The sequence below is a fragment of the Somniosus microcephalus genome, chromosome 10, assembly GCF_052327205.1.
Source record: "Somniosus microcephalus isolate GS21.2 chromosome 10, FLI_Smic_1.0, whole genome shotgun sequence".
Taxonomy (NCBI): domain Eukaryota; kingdom Metazoa; phylum Chordata; class Chondrichthyes; order Squaliformes; family Somniosidae; genus Somniosus; species Somniosus microcephalus.
Window position 1 is genome coordinate 100,151,298 of NC_140996.1, and position 25,739 is coordinate 100,177,036.

A 25,739-nucleotide genomic window follows, 5' to 3' on the forward strand; every position below is an offset into this window, starting at 1 on the left:
GAGAATCAGGGGCCATTGGCTGTGAACTGCCACTTATTTACTGCTAGAAAAGCAGAAGGTACTCAACCCTGATATAGCAGAAGTAAAAACAGAAAATGCTGGGAATACACAGCAGGTCAGTCAGCATCTGTCAAGGGAAATGTGGCCATTGTGGGCACGTATTCTTCATTTGAACCCAGCATTAGTTCCAGGAGCTTCCTAAGATATTGGCCCAGAAATTCGGGTCGGGGGCTTCCCGCGAGTGCAAGCCCCCGACCTGCACTTACATTGCACGCCGGCAGTTGAGCTGTAGGGCCCCGTGGAATTCTGCTCCGGGGCCTGGCCCAGCTGCCGGCGCGCTGTGCTTGCGTGTCCCAGGCGCGTAGTTAGTGCGATGCGTCCCCTGGGATCACGTGAGCCATGGGCAGCCAATCGGAGGAGGGAAAAGCCCATTCATAAGATTGACAGGTAGACCTGTCAAAACTTATAAATATTACGGGCCCAAAATAGCAGTAAACCTTCAAATAATTTTTTTTTAAACCACACTTTTTAAATAAACTATAAATTACATTAAATAACTATTGTAAACAATCATTTAAATTTTTGAAAAAAATAATTTTATGTTATAACGGGGCTAAAAGTAAACTTACCTTGCTTTAAAGTATTTAAAAATAATAAACCTGTGGAAAAAATGTTTTAATTTTAATTAATTGACCACTTACCTTGCAAAAAGCTTGCCTTACGCCTGCTTTTTAAATGTGTAAATCCTGCAGGCTTACCCTCCCGGGAAAACCTGTAAAAAAAAAAAACCTAAGTTCAAAGTGCATGCGCAGTTTCCCCTGCGCGCGCGTTTGACCTCTGAACCTCTTCGTTCAGAGGATCGGAAGTGCCGGTTTCCCGCGCATGCGCAGTGCATGCAGGAAACCGGCAATTCCATTCAGCCTACGGGTGAGTACCCCGTGCGTACTCACCTGGGGAGAGCCGAATTTCTGGGCCAATGTGGCCCAGAAATTCGGGTCCCAATGCGTGAGTACGCACGGGGTACTCATGCGTAGGCCCAACGAAAGTGCCAATTTCGTGCATGCACTGCGCATGCACGGGAAACCAGCACTTCCGTTCCCCTGAAAGGAGGGGTTCAGTGGTCGAACGCGTGCACCGGAGAGGCAGTGTGTGCGCATTGAACTTATGGTTTTTTTGCAGGTTTTTCCAGGAGGGTAAGTCTCCAGCAGTTACACTTTTAAAAAGCAGGCGCAAGGCCTGCTTTTAACAAGGTAAGTGGTGAATTAATTAACATTAAAACATTTTTTCCACAGGTTTATTATTTTTAAATACTTTAAAGAAAGGTAAGTTGATTTTTATCCCTGTTAGAAAATGTAATTAATTTTTTCAAAAATTTAAATTATTGTTTAAAATAGTTATTTCATGTAATTTATAGTTATTTTAAAAGTGTGATTTAAAAAAAAAAATTATTTGAAGTTTTAGTGATGTTTTGGGGCTTATAGTATTTATAGGTTTGACAGGTCTTCCTGTCAAACTTATTGTAAGTCTCGCAAAATTATACAGATTTCCCCAAAGTAAAAGAGAAGAGATTTTGGACTGTTTGAAATAATATTGGGCCAAAGGGGACCTAAAATCAAAACCCCAGGAAGATTTGGCTAGTTTAAAAGGCATGTACAGGCCTCTGGAAAAAGCTGTGACAAAAGGAGGTGGGATGAGCCCCCGAAACACAGACAGTTTGAGTATTGGAAAGGCCAGATCGTCTGGGAATGTTCTGGGCCATCCCAGCCATTCTACATAAAGACAATAAGCCCATGGAAAGACTGTTCGCACCAAAAACCCACAGGGTCATTAAGAACATGAATAATACAATACATGCCAACAGTCAACAAAAGAGAACCTGGCCCCAGCAGGAAAAGGACAATCAAACAACAGTTTAAAACCAATCAGAAAGATTTCCAAAACACTTTGGGGGAGAAATTGGGTGAGTAGCGCCACCTGTTAGCGCCTAAAGAGGCAGTCAGTGGCTGTAGCGCCACTGGCTGCGTCTCCGGCGATATTCAGTAGGGGCGCTAATGGTGGCATTAGGCATTTGCGCTGCGCCGCCACCGATGACGTCATCGGTGCGCGCAGCGCCCCATTCGTGCCCCGTTCGCGATATTTGGTAGTGAACGCCGCAGTTGCGCCGCTCGCTACCCGCGCCCGGTTCACGGGGCCTTACTGTGCCGGCAGCGGGGCAAGTTAAGGTGGAGGTGCGGGGCGGCCGCATTTTCGGCGGCTGCCTGCCAGCACCTCCGTCCCCGGCCTCCTAACCATCCCCCCCACCCCCCCACCCCCCACGGCATTGCCGGCTGTTTCCCGAGAGCCCGGCACTTCTCCTTGGTGCCGGGCTCATTTGCCGGCACTCGCGAGTGGGGATTGCGCTGTTGCAGGCCCCTCCCCCTTAACAGTGGGAGGAAGGCCTGCAGTACCGCAGCGTGCCGTGCTGCAGCGTGTGGCGCTGCGGCACGTTGCGCTGCGATAATCAGTTTCAGCGCCCTAAGAGGGACGCGGAGCGCCTCGAGCCTCGCCCCGTCTCCCTCGAGGGGCACTGAAACTGAGTTTCTGGCGATCGGTATCACTCCGATCGCTGCGCTAAATCCTGCGCTCAGGCGACTTTTGCGCCACTTTGGCGCCCCAACCCAATTTCTAGGCCTTTACATTTTAAACTGATTTCAAGGCAATCCCGAAACCAGTTAAAAGCCAATTAAAAATAGATGGGACCAGCCCCGAAACTCGATAAGAATTTTAAAACTATCAAAATTAACGAGCCCACCCAAAATCTAACAAGATTAGCAGGCTTCATTTAGTATAAACTAAAGACCTGTCTCCACAAGAAAGTAGTTCGTTCAATGAGTTCGATGAGTTCAAAAGTTGTTCAGCCAGAGAATTGAAACAGCAGTCAGTGAATTGAAGTCAGCAGTACAGTTCGGACAGACACAGAAAGAGGCACAGCTCATTCGAAACACATCAGCCTTGGGACAATCAATCGACGAAAGGACAAAAGGAGGAGAACGGAAGGAATCGCGGCAACCAAGGGCCCCAGGAAACAAACAACCAACAAATTACCAACAACTAGGTAATATTGGGCCACCGCGACCAACAAGAAACCAACCTGGAAGAAACCGAAGATCTGCAAGTTTTTCCCCACTCTACAAACGTTTGGTGAGCATTATCCCTGATCCTTTCGAGTCCAACTTAGCTAATAAGGTGGGATTAGGAGGGGTGAAGTATTTTGTCTATTGTCATTCTCCCTCTTATATTCCGAATTGTTCCCCCTTTTAGAGTGATAAGATTTATTGCACTGTGTATATTTTCTTGTCTCAAATAAAATCCAAGTTCTTTTCACCAACTCAGTTGTCTGCGGCAATTTCATTACAACCCCCAAATCAGTCCAGGTCTAGAACCAAGGGAGTGGGAGCGATTCGAACCACTCAGCGAGTCAGAGGCAAAGCTGACCACACACACCACCCCTTACATTATGAATGAAGCATTCCCTGCTACCATTGGCTCTCCATGGCCCACGTAATCCCAGGGGACACATCAAACTAACTGTGCCCCTGAGATATGCAAGCACTGTGCGCCGGCAGTTGAAGGAGGCCCAGGATCGGAATCCCACGCTGGCCCACAGCTCAACGGCCGGCGCGCTAGGTAAGTGCAGGTCGGGGGCATACACCCGCGGGAAGCCCCCGACCCGAATTTCTGGGCCATTGTCACCTAAACTCCTAAGGGGTCAGGGGTGTGTTCCATTGACACTTGTGGCTGGTATGGTGTCCACCCATAAACCAGTAGGCTGACCCTGAGCACTGTTATGCAGACACAGCTAAAGGCAGATCTCACAGAATGTAGTAAATAGTCAGGAGGATAGTTGCGAACTTCATGAGGACTTCAGCAGACTGATGAAATGAGCAGACACATGGCAGATGCAATTTAATGTGGATAAGTTTGACGTGATGCACTTTTGGAGGAACAACATGGAGAGGCTGTATAATCTAAATGGTACTATTTTGAGGGAGGTGCAAGAGCAGAGGGAGCTGTGAGTGCATGTTCACAAATCTTTGAAGGTGGCAGGGCAAGTTGATAAGAAAGTGTGTGGGATACTTGGCTTTGTAAATAGAGGCATTGAACACAAGAACAAGGAAGTCATGCTAAACCTTTATAAATCACTGGTTACGCCTCAGCTGGAGTATTGGGTCCAATTCTGGGCACCACACTTTAGAAAAGATATCCAGGCCCTGGAGAAGGTACAGAGACGATTTACCAGGTTGATACCAGGGATGAGGGATTTACGTTATGTGGAGAGCTTGGAGAAGTTAGGATTGTTTTCTTAGAGCAGGGAAGGTTAAGGGGTGAGCTAATAGAGGTATTCAAAATTATGAGAGGTTTTGATAGAGCAAGTAGGGAGAAACTGTTTCCTTTGGCAAGTGGGTTGGTAACCAGAGGTCATAGATTTAAAATAATTGGCAAAAGAACTAGAGGGAAATGAGGAAAAATATTTTCACACAGAGGGTTGTTAAAATCTGGAACGCACTACCTAAAGGGGTGGTGGAAGCAGATTCCACAGGAACTTTCAAAAGGTAATTTTACATGTAGAATTACATAGAATAAACAGCACAGAAACAGGCCATTCGGCCCAACCAGTTCATGCCAGCATTTATGCTCCACTCGAGCAGGATCCCTGCCTAACCCACCCCCCGCGATTGGAGACCTCCTCACGAGGTCTTCGATCACCGCCCCCAGGCTTCCCCCCCATCACCAATGATGCTGAGGCTGGCCACGATCCTCCAGTGGCCGGGCATGACCTTCCCTTCATCCCGGGTTTCCCGACCACCTCGGGGCCCCTCCCCCACCCCCAACCCGCTCTCCTCCTTAAAATCCAGCCCTCTGTGCCTACTCTAGCAAAACCTTTCATAACTTTAAAGACCTCTATTAGGTCACCCCTCAGCCTTCTCTTTTCAAGAGAAAAGAGACTCAGCCTATTCGCCCTTTCCTGCAGTTCTGATATCATCTTTGTAAATCTTTTTTGCATGCTCTCTAGTGCCTCGATATCCTCTTTATAATATGGCGACCAAAACTGCGCGCAGTGCTCTAACCAAGGTTCGATACAAGTTTAGCATAACTTCCCTGCTTCTCAATTCTATCCCTCTAGAAATAAACGCTAGTACTTGGTTTGCTTTTGTTATGGCCTTATTGACCTGCATTGCACCTTTTAGTGAGTTGTGTATTTGTACTCCCAGATCCCTTTTCTCCTTTACCCCATTTAGATTTTTATTTTCTAAGTAATGTCTGACCTCCTTATTTTTCTTACCAAAATGTACTACCTCACACTTATCTATGTTGAAATTAATTTGCCAATTATATGCCCATTTTGCAAGTTTATTAATGTCTTCTTGTTGCAGTCCTCCTCAGTGTTGACTATCCTTCACAATTTGGTGTCTTTCGCAAATTTAGAAATTGTGCTTTTGCTTCCAAAGTCTAAATTGTTAATATAAATTGTGAACAACAGTGGTCCTATCACTGATTCTTTTGGGACACCACTTCCCACCTCTGTCACTCTGAATAGCTATCTTTTACCCCAACTCTGCTTTCTGTCATTCAGCCAGCCAGCAACCCATTCTGCTACTTGTTCCCTGACTCTGCATGCTCTGACTTTATTCATTAGTCTATTATGCGGTACCTTATCGAAGGCCTTTTGGAAAACTAGATAAATTACATCTGCTGAATTACCCTTGTCTACTCTCTCTGTTACCTCTTCAAAGAATTCAATGAGGTTGGTCAAACAAAACTTTCCCTTTTTAAATCCAGGTTGACAATTCATTATTATATTTTTGGTTGCTAGATTTTTTTCTATATTCTAAGGGGGAAAAATTTGGTTGCTTTGCGCCTCCCATTAGCGCAACTAGTGCTCAGGTGCGGCGCCAATAACACCTCCCGTGAAATTCAGCTGGAGGTTAGCAACAGCGATAGCCGGTAGCACCCCGTGGCACTGCACCTCCGGCGATGACATTATCACTGTGCGCAGCGCCCCGCTCGCGCCCTGGCCGCAAACTTGGCTTGCGACCCCTGACCTATCGCTGGACACTATGTCCGACAGGGTCAGGGTGGCATTTTTGTGGCTGGGATGGCGCTAATTAAAGGGCAGGTGTCGGGCGGACATTTTTTTGGGGGCCCCCTGTCAGCACCTGCCCCCTCTCTCCTCCTCCTGCAGGGTGCCAGCTGCAGTCCGTCATTCCGGCACTCCTCTTGAGTGCCGGGCTCTTTTTCCGGCACCCCACTCTCCAGTGGTCCAGCAGGGCCCCGGTGTGTGCTGCACTAGGCCCCTCCACTTTAATCACGGGAGGGAGGCCTGCAGTACTGAGGTGCTATGTGCCGACGCGTGTGGTGCTGCTGCACCTAGCACCACGATAGTCAATGGGAGCGCCCCAAGAGGGAGGAGGAGCACTTTCAGTAGCGCCCCGCCTCCTGCTTGGGGCGCTACCATTGCATTTTGGGCGCAGGGCGCTAACTTTTTTGGGGCGCTAAAAGTAGCAAAGTTATCGCCCCAAATTATCCCCCTATGTACTTGAAGAAGACTAATTTGCAGAGTTGGGGGGTAAAAGCTGGTGTGTGGGACTAAATTTAACAGCATGATCTGAAATCTGTTTCCTGGCTGCAGCCAGCCAGATTGAGAAGCTGGCTGGATGTCGGATGGGTAGGGCTGCGGCTCCGGGGAGGAGGGGGGAGAAGTTTGAGGAGGGCTGGAGAAATCGGGGGAGGTGGGGAGAAGATCGCGGAGGGCCCATGGAGGACGTGAGAGAGGGGCGGGAGGAGATCGGTGCCATGGAGGACATCGGGAGGGCATCGGATCGCTGGGGAGTGGGGGTTTCTGATCGCTGGGGTGGTTAGTAGATTTGCCTGGTGAGCTGGGGGGAAGCACTCCTGCTCCTCCTGGCCCGCAAGCAGCCTCCCTTTAGGTGGCAGGTATCCCAAGACCCAGGAAACCTAGCCGGCCAGCGTTAAAGCTGGGACAGAGAAAAAATTTGGGGCACGTAGCCTCATTAAAATATTTAAATGAGGGACCCGCTTCCTCGGAGCTGATTGGTCGCCTGCACCCCTTCCCACCTTTGTTAAAACATGAAGTGGGCAGGTTCGAGGCAGGTTGGGGTCAGGTTTGCAATTTTTTACATTTTTATTTCTCACCCAACTCAAACCCACCCGTTTTTGTGGGTTAAAATTATCCCCTTACAGCACAGAAGGAGGCCATACGGCCCATCGTGGCAGCTCTTTGAAAGAGCTTTCCAATTAGTCCCACTCCCCCACTCTTTCCCCATAGCCCTGCAAATTTTTACTTCTCAAGTATATATCCAATTCCCTTTTGAAAGTTACTATTAAATCAGCTTCCACCACCCTTTCAGGCAGTGCATTCCATATCATTACAACTCGCTGTGCAAAAAAGCAATCTCCACACCTCCCCTCTGGTTTTTATGTCAATCATCTTAAATATACTGTCAGGAACATCTTTAAACCATTAGATTATTCCTGACTAATTCTGAAATCTTCTTTGCTCAATTTTATTCAACACCATTATGAAAGATGTAATAAGTAATTACATTTCCATTAGCTTGGACTAACAAGCATTTATTACATTTCAACCCAGTTATCAAAAAATGCTAATAAGGTCACCTAAAAATCAATGAGTAAATTAGTTGAGTAAATGGTTGTTATTTCTTTCAGTTTAATTATTTTTTAAATTGTGCTCACCACTGTTGACGTGGGCTATCGGGCCTCGCGTGCGATAAACTATAGCAACCAGGCTACACATTTCAACTGCTTTCCTAAAAGAAATTCTGCAGACGCCCTGTACTCAAAAAAATGCAAAGTGGGGAGAAACAGTTAGTGACAAGGATAATTCTGATATGAATGAATCAGCATTCTCCAGAAGTATATGCATGATTGGTTAAAGATGCTCATGTCAAGCTGTAATGCAAAAGTGATTGGCTAGAACCACAAGATAAAGTGCCAGCAACAGCATCACTAGTTGTTCGTTGAGGTAGAGTAATTTTGTGCAGAACAGACATTGGCCTAGAAATTCAGTTGGGCGCGCCAGCCGTTAGCGCCTTAGGGGGAGTAGATCGCGAGCGCTAGGCGCTTATCGCCCGGGCGCAGCGCGATCTGCGCCTCTCCCCAACTTCAGGACACATTTAGCAAAGTCTTAGCCCACGCCCTGCTGCGCGCGCAGATCATGACGTCATTTAATAGTGCAATGCCCTTTGTGCGCCCCAAACCGGAACTTCACTCGCGCCGGCCCATTGTGCGCCGGGCGTCCCGAGCGACTGTGAAGTGGAACGGTACACAGGCCAGCTGGGCCGGGGGGGAGCGCTAATTAAAGGGCACTTACCCAGCAGTATAAAGGCCAGCCATTTTGCAGCATTCACTCTTGTGCAACGGTTTTTTGGACAGAGACCAAGGAGGAGAGTTTACTGGTTTGGACCAACACTTGGACAGGTATTTTTGGCTCAGGCCAGAGCTTACCAATTATCTTAGCCTTCATTCAGAGCTCAGTGTTTGCCAGCATATAATGGGGGCTGCATTGGGTGGCAACGCTGAATTTCAGCCTTATGCCAGAAGGGCTTACAGACGCCGTGAGAGAGTGGCAGCCCTGGCTAGACGCAGAGGGGGCAACAGGCGTCGCCAACTGAGGCCTTACCCAGGCAGGGTATACCGCCAGCAGACCTCCTATCTGACCATGTCTGCCGCGATGTGTTTTAGGAGGCTGCGATTCCGAAGGGAGGTGGTTACAGACATCTGCCGGCTGCTTCAGAGAGATCTGCAGCCACAGCTGATGCGCAGGACGTCTCTGTCGGTGGCAGTGAAGGTGACGGTGGCTCTCAACTTCTATGCCTCCGGCTCCTTCCAATCCGCTACTGGGGACATCGCTAACATCTCCCAGTTCGCCGTGCATTGCTGCATCCGCCAGGTGACCGAAGCCCTTTTCAGAAGGAGACATCAATTCATCTCCTTCCCCATGACCCTGGACAAGCAGCAGCAGCGTGCAGTAGGGTTTGCAAGAATAGCGGGCTTCCCCATGGTGCAGGGCGCCATTGACTGCACGCATGTGGCTTTGCGGGCACCTCTTGAGCATGCCGAGGATTACCGCAACCGGAAGGGCTACCATTCCCTCAATGTACAGCTGGTGTGTGACCACAGGCAGCGCACCCTAGCTGTCAATGCCCGCTTTCCAGGCAGCAGCCACGATGCCTTTATCCTGCGACAGACAACTGTGGCTGACATGTTCCAGGCACAGCCTCCCCCAAGAGGATGGCTTATCGGGGACAAAGGCTATCCTTTGTGTACCTGGCTCATGACCCCGCTCCGCGCGCCCACGACCCCTGCTGAAGAGGCATACAACGAGAGCCATCAAGCGACGAGGAGCCTCATAGAACAAACAATCGGCGTGCTCAAGCAACGGTTCCGCTGTCTCGACCGCTCCGGGGGAGCCCTCCAGTATTCGCAGGATCGAGTCTCCCAATTCGTCATCGTTTGCTGCATGCTGCACAACCTGGCTATCCGCAGGACTCAGGCACTGCCACCTCATGTTGGACCACCACCTCAGGAGGAGGAGCAGGAGGAGCATGAGGACGACGAGGACGAGGAGTACCAGCCCAGGAGGGACGCACAAGGTCCAAGGGCCGCCCGTCGTCGGCTTATTGAACGTCACTTCTAGGCCCCCTGTCAGGGAATGGCTTGTGCCAATGATAGAACATGATTGCAGCCGCTCCGCAAGCCCTCAGCCGGTTAAGGCAACAAACACTTCAAAGATCAAACATGGACAATGTGAATAAATAAAATGCTTTATTGTACAAACTCTGGGCCCTTCCCACATGAAAACCAAAAACAGAGGAAACCCCCAAAAAACACTCAAACACATTACTCGCTCCCACAACCTGGGGAGGATTAACAAAATAGGACAACTAAAATGGCCGTCATTCTCGGCCTTCGTCCAAAACAAACATCACATCATCGGCCTTCAAAAAACAAACATCCAATTCTCGGCCTCAAGAAACAAACACAAATGGCCACACATTCGACTATTTGGCCCGCTCGGGCGATGCCTTGGCCATCTTTGGGTGGCCCCTGCCCGCCCTGCTGCTCCGCCTCAAAGTAAGGCCATTGGCTGCTGCAAGGCTGGGGGCAGGCTCCTGAGGGGCACATGTCGTGACCGCAGATGCCCTTGGGGGTCGGCCTAGTCGAGGTCTGGGCGTCGAGCGGCTGGCTGTTGATAGCTGTGGCTGGCCAGCATCAGTCGCTGCAGCAGCTCCTGGCAGCTCCACTGGGGGAGTGGCAGTGGCGGCTGGAGGAATGGCGGCAAGCTGGCGGATGGCAGGCGCTCGCTGGTCGCCTGAGACACTGGCACTCGCCCGGGCCAGCACTGCAGCATGCGCACCAATCTGCCGAGGGACAGACCGATGTGCTGCTGCAGCGCGCCGGATGCCCTGGCAATGCCTGGCTGACACAGCGAGTGTGGCAGCAGTGAGTGCCCGTGTTGACCTGTTCACTGACCGCAGCAGAGCAGCCAGTGACTGGACGGCACCACTAATCACCTGGCCAGTCGCTGAAAGATCTGCCCGGTATTCCGCGCGACTGGTGGCCTTTAAGGGCCCGAACTCGGCCACACTCCGAGAGAGGGAATCGATGGACTCAGGCAACCGTGCCACTGCCGCCATAAGCTCCGTGTGCCGGCGCTCCGAGTCCGCGGACAAGTCTTCGAGGCGTTCCATCTCCTCGGCGAAGAGCATCTCCTGACTGGAGGCCGGACTCTCCCTCTGGGGAGAAGGCCGCCGAGCTGGCCGACCCTTCCTGCGTTGCTGGAGGCCGCTGGGCCCAGCAATTGGACTCCCCTCCGACGCATCCCCCCCTCTGGGGAGAAGGCCACCGAGCTTCCACCCCCCTCCCACCTTTCTGCAGCACGCAGGTCCCAGGAGCTCCCCTCCCCTTTGACACTTCCGCCACGCTGCCCTCCAGGGAAGACGTGTCTCCTACATTGGCCTGGGTGGCCGCGGCTGAGGGTTCCCCTGATGGGCCGCCTTCCTCTTGCTCCTCCTCCTGCTCCTCCTCGGAGGGTCTGTCACTGGCAAGTTGAGGGACCTCCTCTTGACCATCTGAAAGCAGGAAGGCACAAGAGTAGCTTTAGAGTGAGGAGAGGGCATCAGTGCGGGATGCATGAGTGGTGGCATTCAGCGCATTGGTCGGACAGTGGCAAAGGATGTAGATCTGATGCGCAAGTGGGACGAGAGAGGTGCAAAAGGTGATGTCCTTACCATTGCTTCCCAGAACAGGGTCGGCATCTCCACATGCAACGGGCCCAATCACCCGGCCACTCATGAGGCGCTCCACGCGATGTTGCAGGTCGGTGAGTGGCTGGATATGGGGTCGTCCTCCCCCGGTCGCAGTCCGGCTCTTGTGATTATTCACCAGCTTGGCCTGCAAGAGAAAGGACGGCCTCTAAGTACCGTGTGTCACCGTGATCTTGTGTGCACTGCCTCCCATGGAGGAATAGCCTGGCCAGTGTGTCGCCATGATCTGCTGTGCACTGCCTCCCATGGTGGAATAGCCTGGCCAGTGTGTCACCATGATCTGCTGTGCACTGCCTCCCATGGTGGAATAGCCTGGCCAGTGTGTCGCCATGATCTGCTGTGCACTGCCTCCCATGGTGGAATAGCCTGGCCAGTGTGTCGCCATGATCTGCTGTGCACTGCCTCCCATGGTGGAATAGCCTGGCCAGTGTGTCGCCATGATCTGCTGTGCACTGCCTCCCATGGTGGAATAGCCTGGCCAGTGTGTTGCCATGATCTGGTGTGCACTGCCTCCCATGGTGGAATAGCCTGGCCAGTGTGTCGCCATGATCTGGTGTGCACTGCCTCCCATGGTGGAACAGCTTGGCCAGTGTGTTCAGTGCAGAATGTGCAATTGATGCTGATGCCTGTGCCATAGCTGCTGGATGAAGGCTGGCCATTAGAGCTTTCAGGTCCCTTTGCCCATAATGTGAGGTGCACATGCAAGGATGAGGAGGTCATTGGAAACGGTACTCACCCTGACAATGCGTGTGAGGTCATTTAACTTTTTGCGGCATTGGGCACCGGTCCTGGGGACGTCGCTGTTGGCTGACAGCTTGCTGGCGACATGCCTCCAGGCTCTCCTGTAGACGCGGACTGTTGCCTTCTTGCCATTGTCTGGGTACAAAACATGGCGCCTCTTCTCCACAGCAGCAAGCAGCACACTCAGATCACGCTCTGAGAAGCGTTGCGCACGTTGACGGGCCTTCTCCATGTCTTCAGGCGCTATTTGGGTCCAGCAGCAGTGTTCAGGCCTAGCTGGAGGGCTCCACTATCCAGGGCGTGGCAGCAGACACAGTCGACCCTTCCCCCTTAAGAGCTGGCCGGCGCCAGGGTGTCTGCTGTCAGTCACGAGATGGCCGCACCTGCGCTGCGCCCAGCCTCGGCGCTATCGATCACCACCTCCGGCTTAGCGCCCAAAGAGAGGTGTCCAACAGCAGTTTTAGCGCTCGCCCGAACTAGTAGGGCGAAGCGAATGAATATCGGAGAAGTGGCCTAGATTTGGCGGCGGCCGCAAACTTTAGCGGACGCCCCACTTTAGCGCCCCAAAAGTGGCGTCAATGAATTTCTAGGCCATTAACTTTAGCTCATGTTTCAAACATTGCTCTTTGGAGTAAACTCATGTGATAAATCCTAATGTAGTGAGCCTACTCGCTCCTGAGCAATTGATGGGTTGGTCCCTAAATTCAGTCTCAACTTTTAACAGAAAAGGCCTTCTGCACGCCTGCTTAGAGCTGGCATTACAGCAGCCGAAGGTACTGGAGGGTGAGTACATTGACCCAAAAGAGACAAAACCAGGATACTGGGAAATAAATGCACAGGGAGAGAAATTGGTTACACACCCATTTCCAGCGTGAAGTGGGCGGCACGTCTTGAACACGCACCAAAGCTGGAGGCCCAAGGCTTGCTCCAAATTGGGCCACTGGCTTTAACTCCATAATAGCGATGGCCAGTTCCCCGTGGTCCTGCCACCAGCCTCTTTAGTCAGTGCTGCATCCAGATTGTGGCCTGAATCACCCTCCTCACAGCAAACATGCCCACCCAGCTTTGTGTCATCTGCAAACTTGGAGATATTACATCTAGTTCCCTTGTCTAGATCATTAATGTATATTGTGAATAACTGGGGTCCTAGCACCGATCCATGTGGTACCCCACCAGTCACTGCCTTCCACTCGGAAAAAGACCCATTTATTCCAACTCTTTGCTTCCTGTCTGCCAACCAGTTTTCTATCCAAGTCAGTACCTTACCCGCAATCCCCTGTGCTTTAACTTTGCACGCTAGTCTCTTATGCGAGACCTTATCGAAAGCCTTCTGAAAGTCCAAATACACCACATCCACTGGTTCTCCCTTATCTATTCTACCAGTTACATCCTCAAAAATTCCACTAGATTAGTCAAGCACGATTTACCTTTTGTAAATCTGTAGGATTCGCAAAATTGGACTTTGTATTAATAAGGGTCAAATGGCAGAAGAGGCCATGATTTTAAAGACTGTTTTAAAAGTAGCCCAGAAAAAGGGGCATACAAAATGGCCACCATACCATGTGACCAGCTTATTGGGACACTTTAAAATGGTTCCTGCGCAACCTCAGACAGCTTTGTGGATTCAACCTACAGCAAGTTCTGGAAGCCGTTTCTGAGAGAACGAAACCAGACCCACACGTATACATATGGATTAGATCCAGTCAAGATCGGCCTGGAGACAGAGGCCATCAAAATGTTGACCCAGACAAAAGGGGACAATTTCATATTCATGAGAACAGCACCCAGGACTAGATAACGAGATCAGCAGGACGTTAAAAACAATGAAGGTAATTCCAGACCAGAGATGGGCCTTTACCAGCCATTTAAGACATTTTAAAATATAATAACTACCCCTCTGTGCTCCCAGCCCGCCATAAATAAAACAAAGACTAACCTGATTTTGGGCGGGAAGTGAAGCCTCTGAAGAAAAGGTATAACTGGAGTTACAGTTGGAGGGGGTTACAGTTGCAAGCTTGGAGACTGTTGCAGCTTGTGTCGAGTTTGAATCACAGTCAGAAGAAGGAGCAGGCACTCGCAGGAGGAAGAAGAAAGCCAACATCGAGAAGGCCATCTCGAAACCGACGTTCCGCCCCGGGGAAGCACATCGGGAGATCATCGACCATCCCCGGGCCGTTGCCGGAACGAGAGGCCATCGACCAACTTGGGAGAAGAGACAAAAAAATCAAACCCCAAGAGGAGAAACCTTCCAGCCACCCTGGCTCGGGAGAAGAGAGAAAAGAAAACTGAAGAAGCGATGGGAGCCAGCCCAAGGCTCCTCTAACCAGGGTCGCGCCGACGATACTCGACCCCGCCGACATCCAGGCCCGCCGGTGTCCAGCCGCCCCTGACCCCCACCTCAGGAGAGAGGTGTGGCGCAGCTCGCAGGGGCTCCACGATCCACGTGGAGACTAAATGCCTGAAAGGACCAAACACAGACACGATTTCAAAACCTTGCACTTCCTAGTGGGATTGGTGAGCATGTTTCTGGCCCTTCACAATCAGATCTAGATAGGTTTAATAAGGGGGTGGATTTAAGGGTACAATTAACATGAGTTGTTGTCCCTCGATGTTCCGTGTGTTTCCTTATTTCATGATGATCTTTGTAGAGTATAAGATGCCTGTATTTGCTTTAGTTAGTACTGTGTCGTTATGATTTTGTTTTGTGTTTTTCCCTCCCATGTACTCCCTTATCTGCTTGCATTTGATTTGATATTTTTCCTTATGCAATAAAATTTCATTTTGTTTCATCAAACTTGGTCTACAAGAGTTTTCTCTACATTGTAGTTCCTGCCCCTAAGTCCAGAGTATAGAATCTAAGGGGCGAGTGGGTCGAACCACTCAAGGTTTTACTGTGCAAGAGAGAGAGGCCTCTGGAGAGAGAAACCTCAGGGAAATCTCTCCAGGAAAACCCCTTACAAATCCATGTTGACTTTGTCCGATCCTGTCACTATTTTCCAAGTGCTGTGCTATTACATCTGTTATAATGGACTCTTGCATTTTCCCCACTACCGATGTCAGGCTTACCGGTCTATAATACCCCTTTTTTAAATAGTGGGGTTACATTAGCCAACCTCCAATCCATGGGAACTGTTCAATTAGACCACTCCCCTGCTCTTTCCCTAAAGCCCTACAAATGTTTCCTTTTCAAGTACATATCGAATTCCCTTTTGAAAGTTACTATTGATTTGCTTCCACCACCCTTTCAGGCAGTGCATTTCAGTTCATAACAACTAGCTGCATAAAAAAAATTCTCCTCCGCTCCCCTCGGCTCTTTTGCCAGTAATCTTAAATCAGTGTCCTTTGGCTATTGACCCTCCTGCCCATGAAAACAGTTTCTCCCTATCTAGTCTATCAAAACCCCTCATAATCTTGAACAATGCTATTAAATATACCCATAACCTTCTCTGCTCCAAGGAAAACAATCCCAGCTTCTTCAGTCTCACCATATGATTGAAGTTCTTCATCGCTGGTATCATTCTAATAAATTTCCCATGCACCTTCTCCAAGGCCTTGACATCCTTCCTAAAGTGTGGTGCCCAGAATTGGCCACAATAATTCAGCTGAGGCCGAACCAGTGATTTATAAAGGTTTAGCATAACTTCCTTGCTTTTGTACTCTCTGCCTCTGTTTATAAAGCCACGGATCCTGTACGCTATTTTTAACAGCTTGTACAAGATCTTAAGTGGCTGCACTTGGAGTATTCATGCAATTTTGGGCACCCTGTTATAGAAAGGGTATAAAAGCAGTGGAAGATACACAATGTAGATTCACCAGGTAGGATAAAAGGTTTCAGTCATCACGAGAGACTGGAGAAGCTGGGGCTTTTTACACAGGAGCTAAGAAGATTCAGAGATGAACCTGATTGAGGTCTTCAAGATTAGAAAGGGTTATGATAAGGTAATGATAGTTTGATTCCACTGGTGGATGAGATCGTGATAGGGATATGCAAATTTGAGATTATCACAATAAGAATGACAGGGCGGGTAGAAAAACTTCTTTGGATGGAGTGTGTGCTCAGAATGTGGATTTTTTTTGTCAGAAACTATTGTTGAAGCTGAGACCATGAATTATTTTTGAAAGGAAATGAGTGTCTAGAAAAAGGGTAATATTAAAGGATATGGGGAGTGAGCAGGAACTGGGCTCATGTCGATGGAACCTCCAGCACAGATATGATGATTGGAAGCACTGTTCCCTCTAATTTTTTTTTTATTGAGCGGGTCACAAACTCCTTTGAGCATGACCTTTTTTGTCTGTGGCCAAATTTTACAACAACAAAACTTTTACAACAGCAATAGCAACCACTTAAAAGCATTTATACAGTAATACCATATTGCCACCCCACCGTCTCAAGCCATAAGACAATGGCCTAGAAATTCAGTTGTTAGCGCCAGCCGCTAGCGCCTTAGGAGGAGGATAAGTGGGGCGCTAAGTGGCTAGCGCCCGGGCGCGGTGCGACCTGCGCCTCTCGCGAAATTCACTCAAGATTTAGCGGTGGCGCTAAACCGCAGCGCCCGCTCAGCTGCGCGTGCAGATCCTGACGTCATTTCATGGTGCAAGGCCCTTGGTGCGCCCCAACCTGGAAATTCAGTGGCGCTGCCCTTCTTTACGCCTGGCGCCCCCAGCGACTGCTGGAGGGGAACGGTTCCCAGTCGCTGCGGGGCGCAGGGGGCGCTATTTAAAGGGGACTCCTCCTGCATTATAAGTGCCAGCCATTTTGTGCCAATCCTTCTGTGTGACAGACGGATATTTGGAGAGAGACAAAGGCAGAGAGCTTTCTGCTTTGACTCAGCGCTCGCACAGGTACTTCTGGCTTCAGGCCAGAGCTTTGCACTTGGATTTAACTTTCAGTGCCACAGCCTTGAGTCGCCACATTTAATGGGGGCTTCAATGGGTGGAAACGTTGGCTTTCTGCATTGCATTCAAAGGGATCAGAGACGCCGTGAGAGAGTGCCAGTCATGGCCAGATGGAGAAGGGCCAACAGGCGTCAGCACAGGAGGCCTTACCCACCCAGGGTATACCGCCAGCAGTTCTCATATCTGAACATGTCTGAGGAGCAGTGTGTTCGGAGGCTGCGATTCAGAAGGGACGTGGTCACTGAGATCTGCCACCTGCTTCGCAGAGATCTGCAGCCACATCTGAGGAGCAGGACATCTCTGTCGGTGGCAGTGAAGGTGACGGTGGCTCTCAACTTCTATGCCACCGGCTCCTTCCAATCCGCTACTGGGGACATTGCCAACATCTCCCAGTTCGCGGTACATTGCTGCATCCGCCAGGTGAACAATGCCCTTTTCAGAAGGAGATGTCAGTACATCTCCTTCCCCATGACCCTGGACAAGCAGCAAGAGCGTGCAATGGGATTTGGAAGAATAGCGGGCTTCCCCATGGTCCAGGGCGTAGAACTGATGAACCAGCAATGGTCAGGCCTTGCTTCAGGGCTGCAGTGTGCAGGGCATGGCAGCCAAACAAGTTGACCCTCCCCCTTTAAGAGCTGACCGGCGCCAGCGTGTCTGCCTTCATTCAGAAACTCCTCGCACCTGCGCTGCACCCGCCCTCGGTGTTAGCGCTTCGGCACGCGTGCTTAGCGCCTTATGATAGTCGTGCATCGCCTGCTTTAGCGCAGCAGCAACCTCTTGGGGCGATGCCACTGAATATCGGTGAAGGTGGCGCTAAGTTGCACCGGGCGCTAAATTTAGCGAATGCCCGGCTGTAGCGCCCCAAACGTGGCTATACTGAATTTCTAGGCCAATCAGACCAACTCTTAAAAATAATGAAATCAGTTGCTTTTTTTTTATAAATGTCATTAGTGGCTATAATTAATCTCTGACAGGTCACAGCTCTTACTAAAACTATATTACACATGTCTCGTGTTAGAATTTGCTCTGTCAGGTGTCATAACATCTTGGGTTCATTGTCCGATTAGGATATGCTAATATTGGAGATTAGTCGGGAGTTAATGGCAGATTGGCCAGAATAATAGAAGCAACAAAACTAACACATTAGCAACTATTAGCAAGGTCACATTAACTATCTAAGATTGTCCAGGTCATCTCCTGTTCCTTTGTAAATTCAGACAGGAAACATTAGGTTAAATTGATTAGCAGTTAAACCAAAGATGGCCATTATGTCATGGTTTGGAGAAAATATGCTTCAATATACATTCTGGGCTTAGTCTCACACACCCCATGTTACCTCACTCAAGCTAGCCAGACATGATTTCCCTTATTAATCCATCTGAACCACAGGAGCAGATTTAATATGCCATCCCAAAACAAATAGACTGGATATTGTTAGTGAAAGGAAAACACTTGATGAACCAAATGACTTGTTCTGTTAAGTTTTCTTATTATTACACCAGACATTAGCAATAACGTTGTTTCCAACATTTGTTGGGAGGTGGTGAGAAACTAAAGCTGGAGTTAACGGGCACTCAGTGCAAACAGAAACCCATATGAGACTCGTGCCTCACGCCTTTAGTACCCTCAATTATCTCTTGGGTTATACAATCACTTTTTCATTGAAGTGCATTCAAAGCCACTTTCCTAAGGAGCAAAATAGCTTGTACAACTGCGGCCTAATTTAAGGTTAAAAAGTGCTTCCCCTCCCCCCTGCCACTCCCCGCTCCCGCCTTGGTATTGTTTAGTTTTAATCAGACACTTATTCACATCAGCATTACCAGTTCAGGACAGCCATCTTGGGTTACACATCCACAGCTCACCTTTGTCTGCATTACACCGCATGAATTGAAACAGTAAAAAAAGTTTTGCCTGAAGATTATAAAAAGGATATAGAGACACTGCAGAGGGTGCAGAGAAGATTTACAAGGATGATACCAGAAATGCGAGAGTATGCCTATCAGGAAAGGATGAACAGGCTGGCGGTGAGAAATTCATTATAGCCCAGGAATGGGCGGTATAATTAGAAAAGTTGGAGAATTAGCGCCAGGCGCTAATGCTTTAGACTGCATGCAATATTCATTCTCACTGCTCAGAGAAATGACTGGAGTACTAATTCAAGTCTTTAAGCCCAAGCTCATTGGCGTTACACTCAAAGAGCGGACCAATATCAGGTGCAGTCTAACCGCAAGTCATGATTGCCACAGGCTTTTTCCAGTTCTTAAAGGGAGGTGCACTGAGGCTGCAGAATCTCATTCTCAGCATTGCTGGCTGTGCAGCTGCCTCAGCGAGCAGCAGCAGGTCAAGGAGAAGGAGCCAGATGACTGAAGCAGCTGTATTCAGGCCGATCCACGCCCCAGGGAGAGAGCCTGCAGATTCAGCGATCAAGCATTGGAGGCCTTGGTGTTTGCTGTGGAGAGATGGAGGGCGGTGCTCTACCTAGCAAGTGTCAGGAGGCCCTCGCCGCAAGTATTCTGCACCATATGGAGGGAGGTAGCGTAGCACGTCTCGGACAGCACTGTGGTCCGCAGGAACCCCACACAATGCAGGAAGAAATTTAACAACCTCACTCGGGTGGTCGGGGTGAGTGAAGTCTTCACACACTGGCCAAAGAACCACACCCCCAGCACTGACACACCAACAATCTCTACCTAGCAACACTTACACCCACATCTCACACCTTGCACACAACCACAGCTATTCAACTATGGCAGGTACATCACCCAAACACATTGCTCCACACTCACTCACGCACTTTCCTTTCTCTTGCATGCCAAGGTGGCTCACAACAGGAAGGTACAGGAGTGCACAGGCGACACCCAACCACTGTCTGCACTGCAGAATAGAGTGCTGGAGATTATTGGGCACCAGATGGTGGATACCGTGGCCACCGGCGACATTGCCCCCTTGGGGACAACAACGGTGTGTTCATCCTTACTCCTTCTTCTCACATCCCACTTCCCGAATACCTCACAAGCATTTCGCACCTTCCAGCTAATCATGCTGTATGCATGCATTTCTCCCTTCCTCACCCCCACCCCTCACCTTAACCCGACTCGTGTGTCTTTATGCTTTCAGATAATCAGCAAGCACCTGAGCAGCCTGGCCCTGAGGGCATCGTAGAGAGCAAGGCGGGAGAAGAGGAGGAGGAAGAACAATCCGTGTCACTGCATGTCTCACCCGCAGGTACCAGCTCAGATACTGGCACTACCCGTTCTTTAGAGACTAGTCTAGTAGCGGGATCTGCACAGGGTGAGGCAGCGGGGACGAGTAGGCTGCAGCAAGGCCAGGGGGAAAGGGTAGCTCGGGGGACAGCTCCCCAGAGGGTGAGTTTGTGCGCAAGTTCTGCTGCACAGGACTCAGATGAGGACCTCGATGGGGATTTCAAATGCTGTTTAGAAGAAGGGTGATGGGCATGCACACGAAGATGATAGATGCAATGGCTAGAGTGCTCGAGAGCCTCTCGGCAATGGTAAGGATTGTGGAGGAGTCTGCCTCCAACATTGCACAAGGCTCTGCACACACCATGGAGCCCATCATTTCCAGTCTGCAAAGGATGGTAGACTCCCAGAGTGACTATGGTGACCCAGACTTGATGCAGCATGTGATGGTGATCTGGAGGCTTCCATTGCAGCACAGGGTGAAATGACGCAATGTCTTAGTGCTGTAATGCAGTCTATGCTCGATAGCACGTAAGCTTGACTGCTGCCATCATGGCTGGGTCTACCAACGTTTACCGGGGCTTTCACAGTGTTACAGCAGGCCAGCAAACTGGGCTCCAACAGATTGCTAGGGATGCTGAGGTGCTGCCCCGGGGGAGTGGCAGTGGGTCAGCGGAGCAGGAACCTGCTGTGTCCTCTCTCAGGATGACAGCATTCCTGCTCTCACCACTGCCACTCCGCCATTGCCCTTGTCGCTGTCTGTCATCCAGCCAGCCCAGACTGCTGCCACCCATGCTGAGATGGTGCAGTCTACTGCCTGGCATTTCAGGTAGTCCTGCAAGGCCATCTGGAGTCTCCCACATGGACACTCAGCAGCCTTCCACCAGCCCTGCTGCAGCCACTGGGCCAATACTTCATAGGAGCACTCGAGTAGGCAAAGGCACTGTAATGAGAGGCACTAAGGGATTGCACAAGGGTGAATAGTTAATATTTTTGTAGTAGATATGTATTCACTGATTATTGATAAATTTATTAATTTGGTTTGGATTCTTTTCTGGTGTGTCTCAGTTCAGCTTTGTAGGGGGGCATCCTTTACCTGGTTTATGGTAATTTACCTTGCTTATATGGTTTAAAGGGCAGCATGGTGGCATAGTGGTTAGCACTGTTGCCTCACAGCGCCAGGGACCCGGGTTCAAATCCGGCCTCGGGTGACTGTCTGTGTGGAGTTTGCACATTCTCCCCGTGTTTGTGTGGGTTTCCTCCGGGTGCTCCGGTTTCCTCCCACAGTCCAAAGATGTGCGGGTTAGGTTGATTGGCCATGATAAAAATTGACCCTTAGTGTTAGGGGGGATTAAATACGTGGGGTTACGGGGTTATGGGGATAGGGCTTGGGTGGGATGGCTGTCGGTGTAGGGACCGGGTGCTAGGGTTTGGATGATCAGCCATGATCTCGTTGAATGGCAGAGCAGGCTCAAAGGGCCGAATGGCCTACTCCTGCTCCTATCTTCTATGTTTCTATGTTTATGGTAATTTACCTGGTCAAGCAGCCTTTTTTTCCACTGCACTGTGACCAATACCAATCAGCGGTTTCGAATCGCTAAACCCACCCTTCCAGTTCTGACTGGAGGAACTTATAATTAATGATATATTAAAAATGGACAAATGGTTTGGATGCAAGAAAGTCAAACTTTATTAACTAAATAAACTACACCACACAATCAATGTAATCACGGTAAAATTGCTTAGATAGGGGAGGAAAAACGGGCATAACGAGGGAAAACAACTAAAATGACAATTCTAATGAAATCCCACTTTACTCCCCACCCCTATGCCTATCCTAAGTTGCCTTGTGGAAGGTCAGAAAAATATATGCTCACCACTATAATGCCAGCTCCGTGTCCCACGAGATCTTCACTGTCCTGAAGTAAAGAAACACCCCAGTGTTTTAAAAGTAAACTGCTGGTGTTCTTACTTCTTCAGACAGACTCCCACGCTGTAGAGGGCATACGGAGGCAAGCCAGAGAGAGAGAGAGAGAGGCCTCCGAGAAGCTATCTCTATATACCCTAATTTTGGGGCCGAAATGTTCCCGCCCACATCCGGCATTTTCTGGGCTAAAACAAAGGGATCCAAACCATCCACTTGTCTGGGATGGGTTTGAATAAAGTTGCCATTGTCTGTGATGGCTGTCAATAAAACTGCAGGGGTTTTGAATGTGTCTTCATTCATCCTGATGGGTTTGAATGGGGTTGCCATTGTCTGTGATGGCTGTCAATAAAACTGCAGGGGTTTTGAATGTGTCTTCATTCATCCTGATGGGTTTGAATGGGGTTGCCATTGTCTGTGATGGCTGTCGATAAAACTGCAGGGGTTTTGAATGTGTCTTCATTCTGGGGCCGAAATGTTCCTGCCCACATCCGGAGTTTTCTGGGCTAACAAAAGGGATACAACTGTCCCCATTGTCTAGTAATGGGTGATTCAAACCCATTCATTCTTAAACTGTTCCTTTTCTTAGTCTAAAAAGTCTCTTCCGTAGTTTAGGTGTGTTTCATTGTGTGTGATGGGTTTTGAATGGAGTTGGATTACTATGTAATCAGAAACCCATTCTCTTGTGGTCATTGAAACCGCAGTCAAGTGGTTTTAATCCCTTGTGCAAACATCCTTGTAAATAAACATCGATTGTCTCTGGAGGGAGGGGGACACTCCCCTTTTGATTGACAGAATTTGACTGCCAACTTTGATCCTCCCCCTTTTCACAGACATACACGAGCTGTTTCCAAGCCCTTTGTCCTTGGCCATGCTTTTCTGACGGCCATTTTTATCCCTGGGCAATTTACCAAACTCAAGGGTACAATTTTTAATAAAAATGTACTGTCTTAAGGTGTGCGATTTTTTACAAAGTTCTTTGATTCCGGTGTTGTCCAAGTGTTGCTTAGCTCACGGCCCTTTAATGCAGCCTTTTGCGGTTCTGGGCACATTTTAAAACATTGTCCAACCCAGAGACAATTTAAATCACGCAAAGTCTTTGTCCACGATGTGGATTAATATTTCCCGATCTTCGGGGGCTGAGGGGATTTTGCGAACCCCTACAGCTTTGCGCTGTGATATGGCCTGCAACAAGGATGGAATGTTGAGAATATGTTGAGCCACGGGGATCTGGGGTTTAATTCATTCAAACCGCAGTCTGATGAGCCGGTCACAGACTGCCCTTCTGAAAGGCCCATTGAGTGGCTGCCTCCTCCCTGGCTCTTGTTCCTCCTGCTCATCGTTCTTCTCGTCATCCTCCTCCTCTCCCTCTTCCTCCTCCTGAGGTGGTCCCGCAATCCCTGGTGTCAAGGGCTGGCCCACATGATGGCCAAGTTGTGGAGCATGCAGCAGACCACCAAGAAATGGGACACCCGCTCAGCTGAGTACTGGATGGCTCCTCCCAAGTGGTCAAGGCAGCGGAACGATTGCTTGGGCAGCCTGATGGGCTGCTCGATGATGTTCCTGTTGGCAGCATGGCTCACATTATATGAGTGCTGGGCAGGAGTGTTGGGGTTGTGGAGGGGAGTCATGAGCCAGATGGAGAGCGGATAGCCCTTGTCTCTGACCAGCCAGCTGCGAGCTTGACGTGGAGGCTGGAAGAGTGTTGGCACACCGGTCTGATGCAGGATGAAGGCATCGTGGTTGCTGCCGGGATAGCGGTCATTCACATTGAGGTTTCGGTGTCTGTAGTCGCACACCAAATGCACATTAAGTGAGTGGTAGCCTTTGCCATTACGGAAGATCTCAGGATTTTTATGAAGTGCCCGCAATGCCACATGGGAGCAGTCAATGGCACCCTGCACCATGGGAAATCCCGCTATACTGGCAAAGCCACATGTATGCTCATCCTGCTTCTCTCTGGTGATGGGGAAAGAAATGTAGTCCCTTCTAATTTAGAGAGCCTCTGTGAACTCCGGGTACAGTGATGCACGGTGAACTGCAAGATGTTCGCTATGTCTCCTGTTGCAGACTGGAAGGATCCGCTGGGGAAGAAATTGAGGGTGACGGTGGCCTTGACTGCCACTGGGAGAGCCGTGGCCACCCTGATCTGAGGCTGAAGGTCTGGTTGCAGGAGGTGGCAGAGTTCTGTGACCACCTCCTTGGTCATACACTTTTTTTAAATTTGTTTTTATGGGATGTGGCGTCGCTGGCAAGGCCAGCATTTATTGCCCATCCCTAATTGCCCTTGAGAAGGTAGTGGGGCGCTGCCTTCTTGAACCGCTGCAGTCCGTGTAGTGAAGGCACTCCCACAGTGCTGTTAGGTAGGGAGTTCCAGGGTTTTGACCCAGCGACGATGAAGGATTGGTGATATACTTCTAAGTCAGGATGGTGTGTGACTTGGAGGGGACCTTGAAGGTGGTGGTGTTCCCATTCGCCTGCTGCCCTTGTCCTTCTAGGTGGAAGAGGTCGCAGTTTTGGGAGGTGCTGCCGAAGAAGCCTTGGCGAGTTGCTGCAGTGCATCTTGTAGATGGTACACACTGCAGCTACGGTAGGCCGGTGGTGGAGGGAATGAATGTTTAAGATGGTGGATGTAGTGTATGTACCTTTAAGAGAGAACTACTTTTACAGCTCCTGTATACTGTAGTACTGGCAGTGACCACACCTGTATATAAGCCTTGAGCATGCCTCTGTACTGTCAGTCTTGAGACTAGCCTCCTCCAGTAAACACCTGTTGATTGTTAAGTTACAGCCTCCGTGTAGTTATTGGAAAACATCATACTTTAAGAATCACGGATTCAACAGTGGCGACGAGGTCGATTCGAATCTACCTGCAACTCTGCATTTCCCTTCAAGGATTCGCTCCAGGAGGGCGGTGGAAGAAAGTCGAGGCCAGAAGCACGGGCGTCGACCACGAGCAACCGCCCAGTCATCCGGCAGAGAGTGAACATTGCAGGGGAGGCTGTTGAGAGCCGGGCTTGGTTCCCCAGCCACGACGATCCAGCAACAGACTGGCAACAGGTACAGAGCAGACCCTTCACGGACAGCGGCGGCTGGATCCGACCGACGGCAGAGAAAAAGCCGAGCAGCGTCGACAAGGTAAGAGAGAGGGAGAAGCACACAGGGCGCAGCCGGGGGTTGAAAACCGAGCGGCGTCGAGGAAAAACAAAACAGAGCGAGAGTGGGTAAAGCAGCAGCCGGGTTCAGGAACGAGCGGCGGCAACGGGAAAGGCGCACAGGAGAACGCACAGAGCAGAGCCAGGGCTCAAGGGCTGAACAGCGTCCGCGGGGAGAAGAAGGGAGAGCGCGGGAGATGCCATTAAGCCGCGGAGAAGAAGGGAGAGCGCGGGAGACGCCATTTTTAGAAGCCGCAGCGGAGAAGAACGGCGAGCGCGGGAAGAAAGGAAAGCGCGGGAGACGCCATTTTGTGCCAGCGGAGAAGAAGGGAGAGCGCGGGAGAGGCCATTTTAGACAGTTAAATCACATCCAGGGATCCCGAAGAGTGGCAGTATCATTGCGTTCGACAATGATGTCGAAGATTGGGTGACATATGTGGAACGCATTGAGGTGTACTGCAGGGCGAATGAAGTG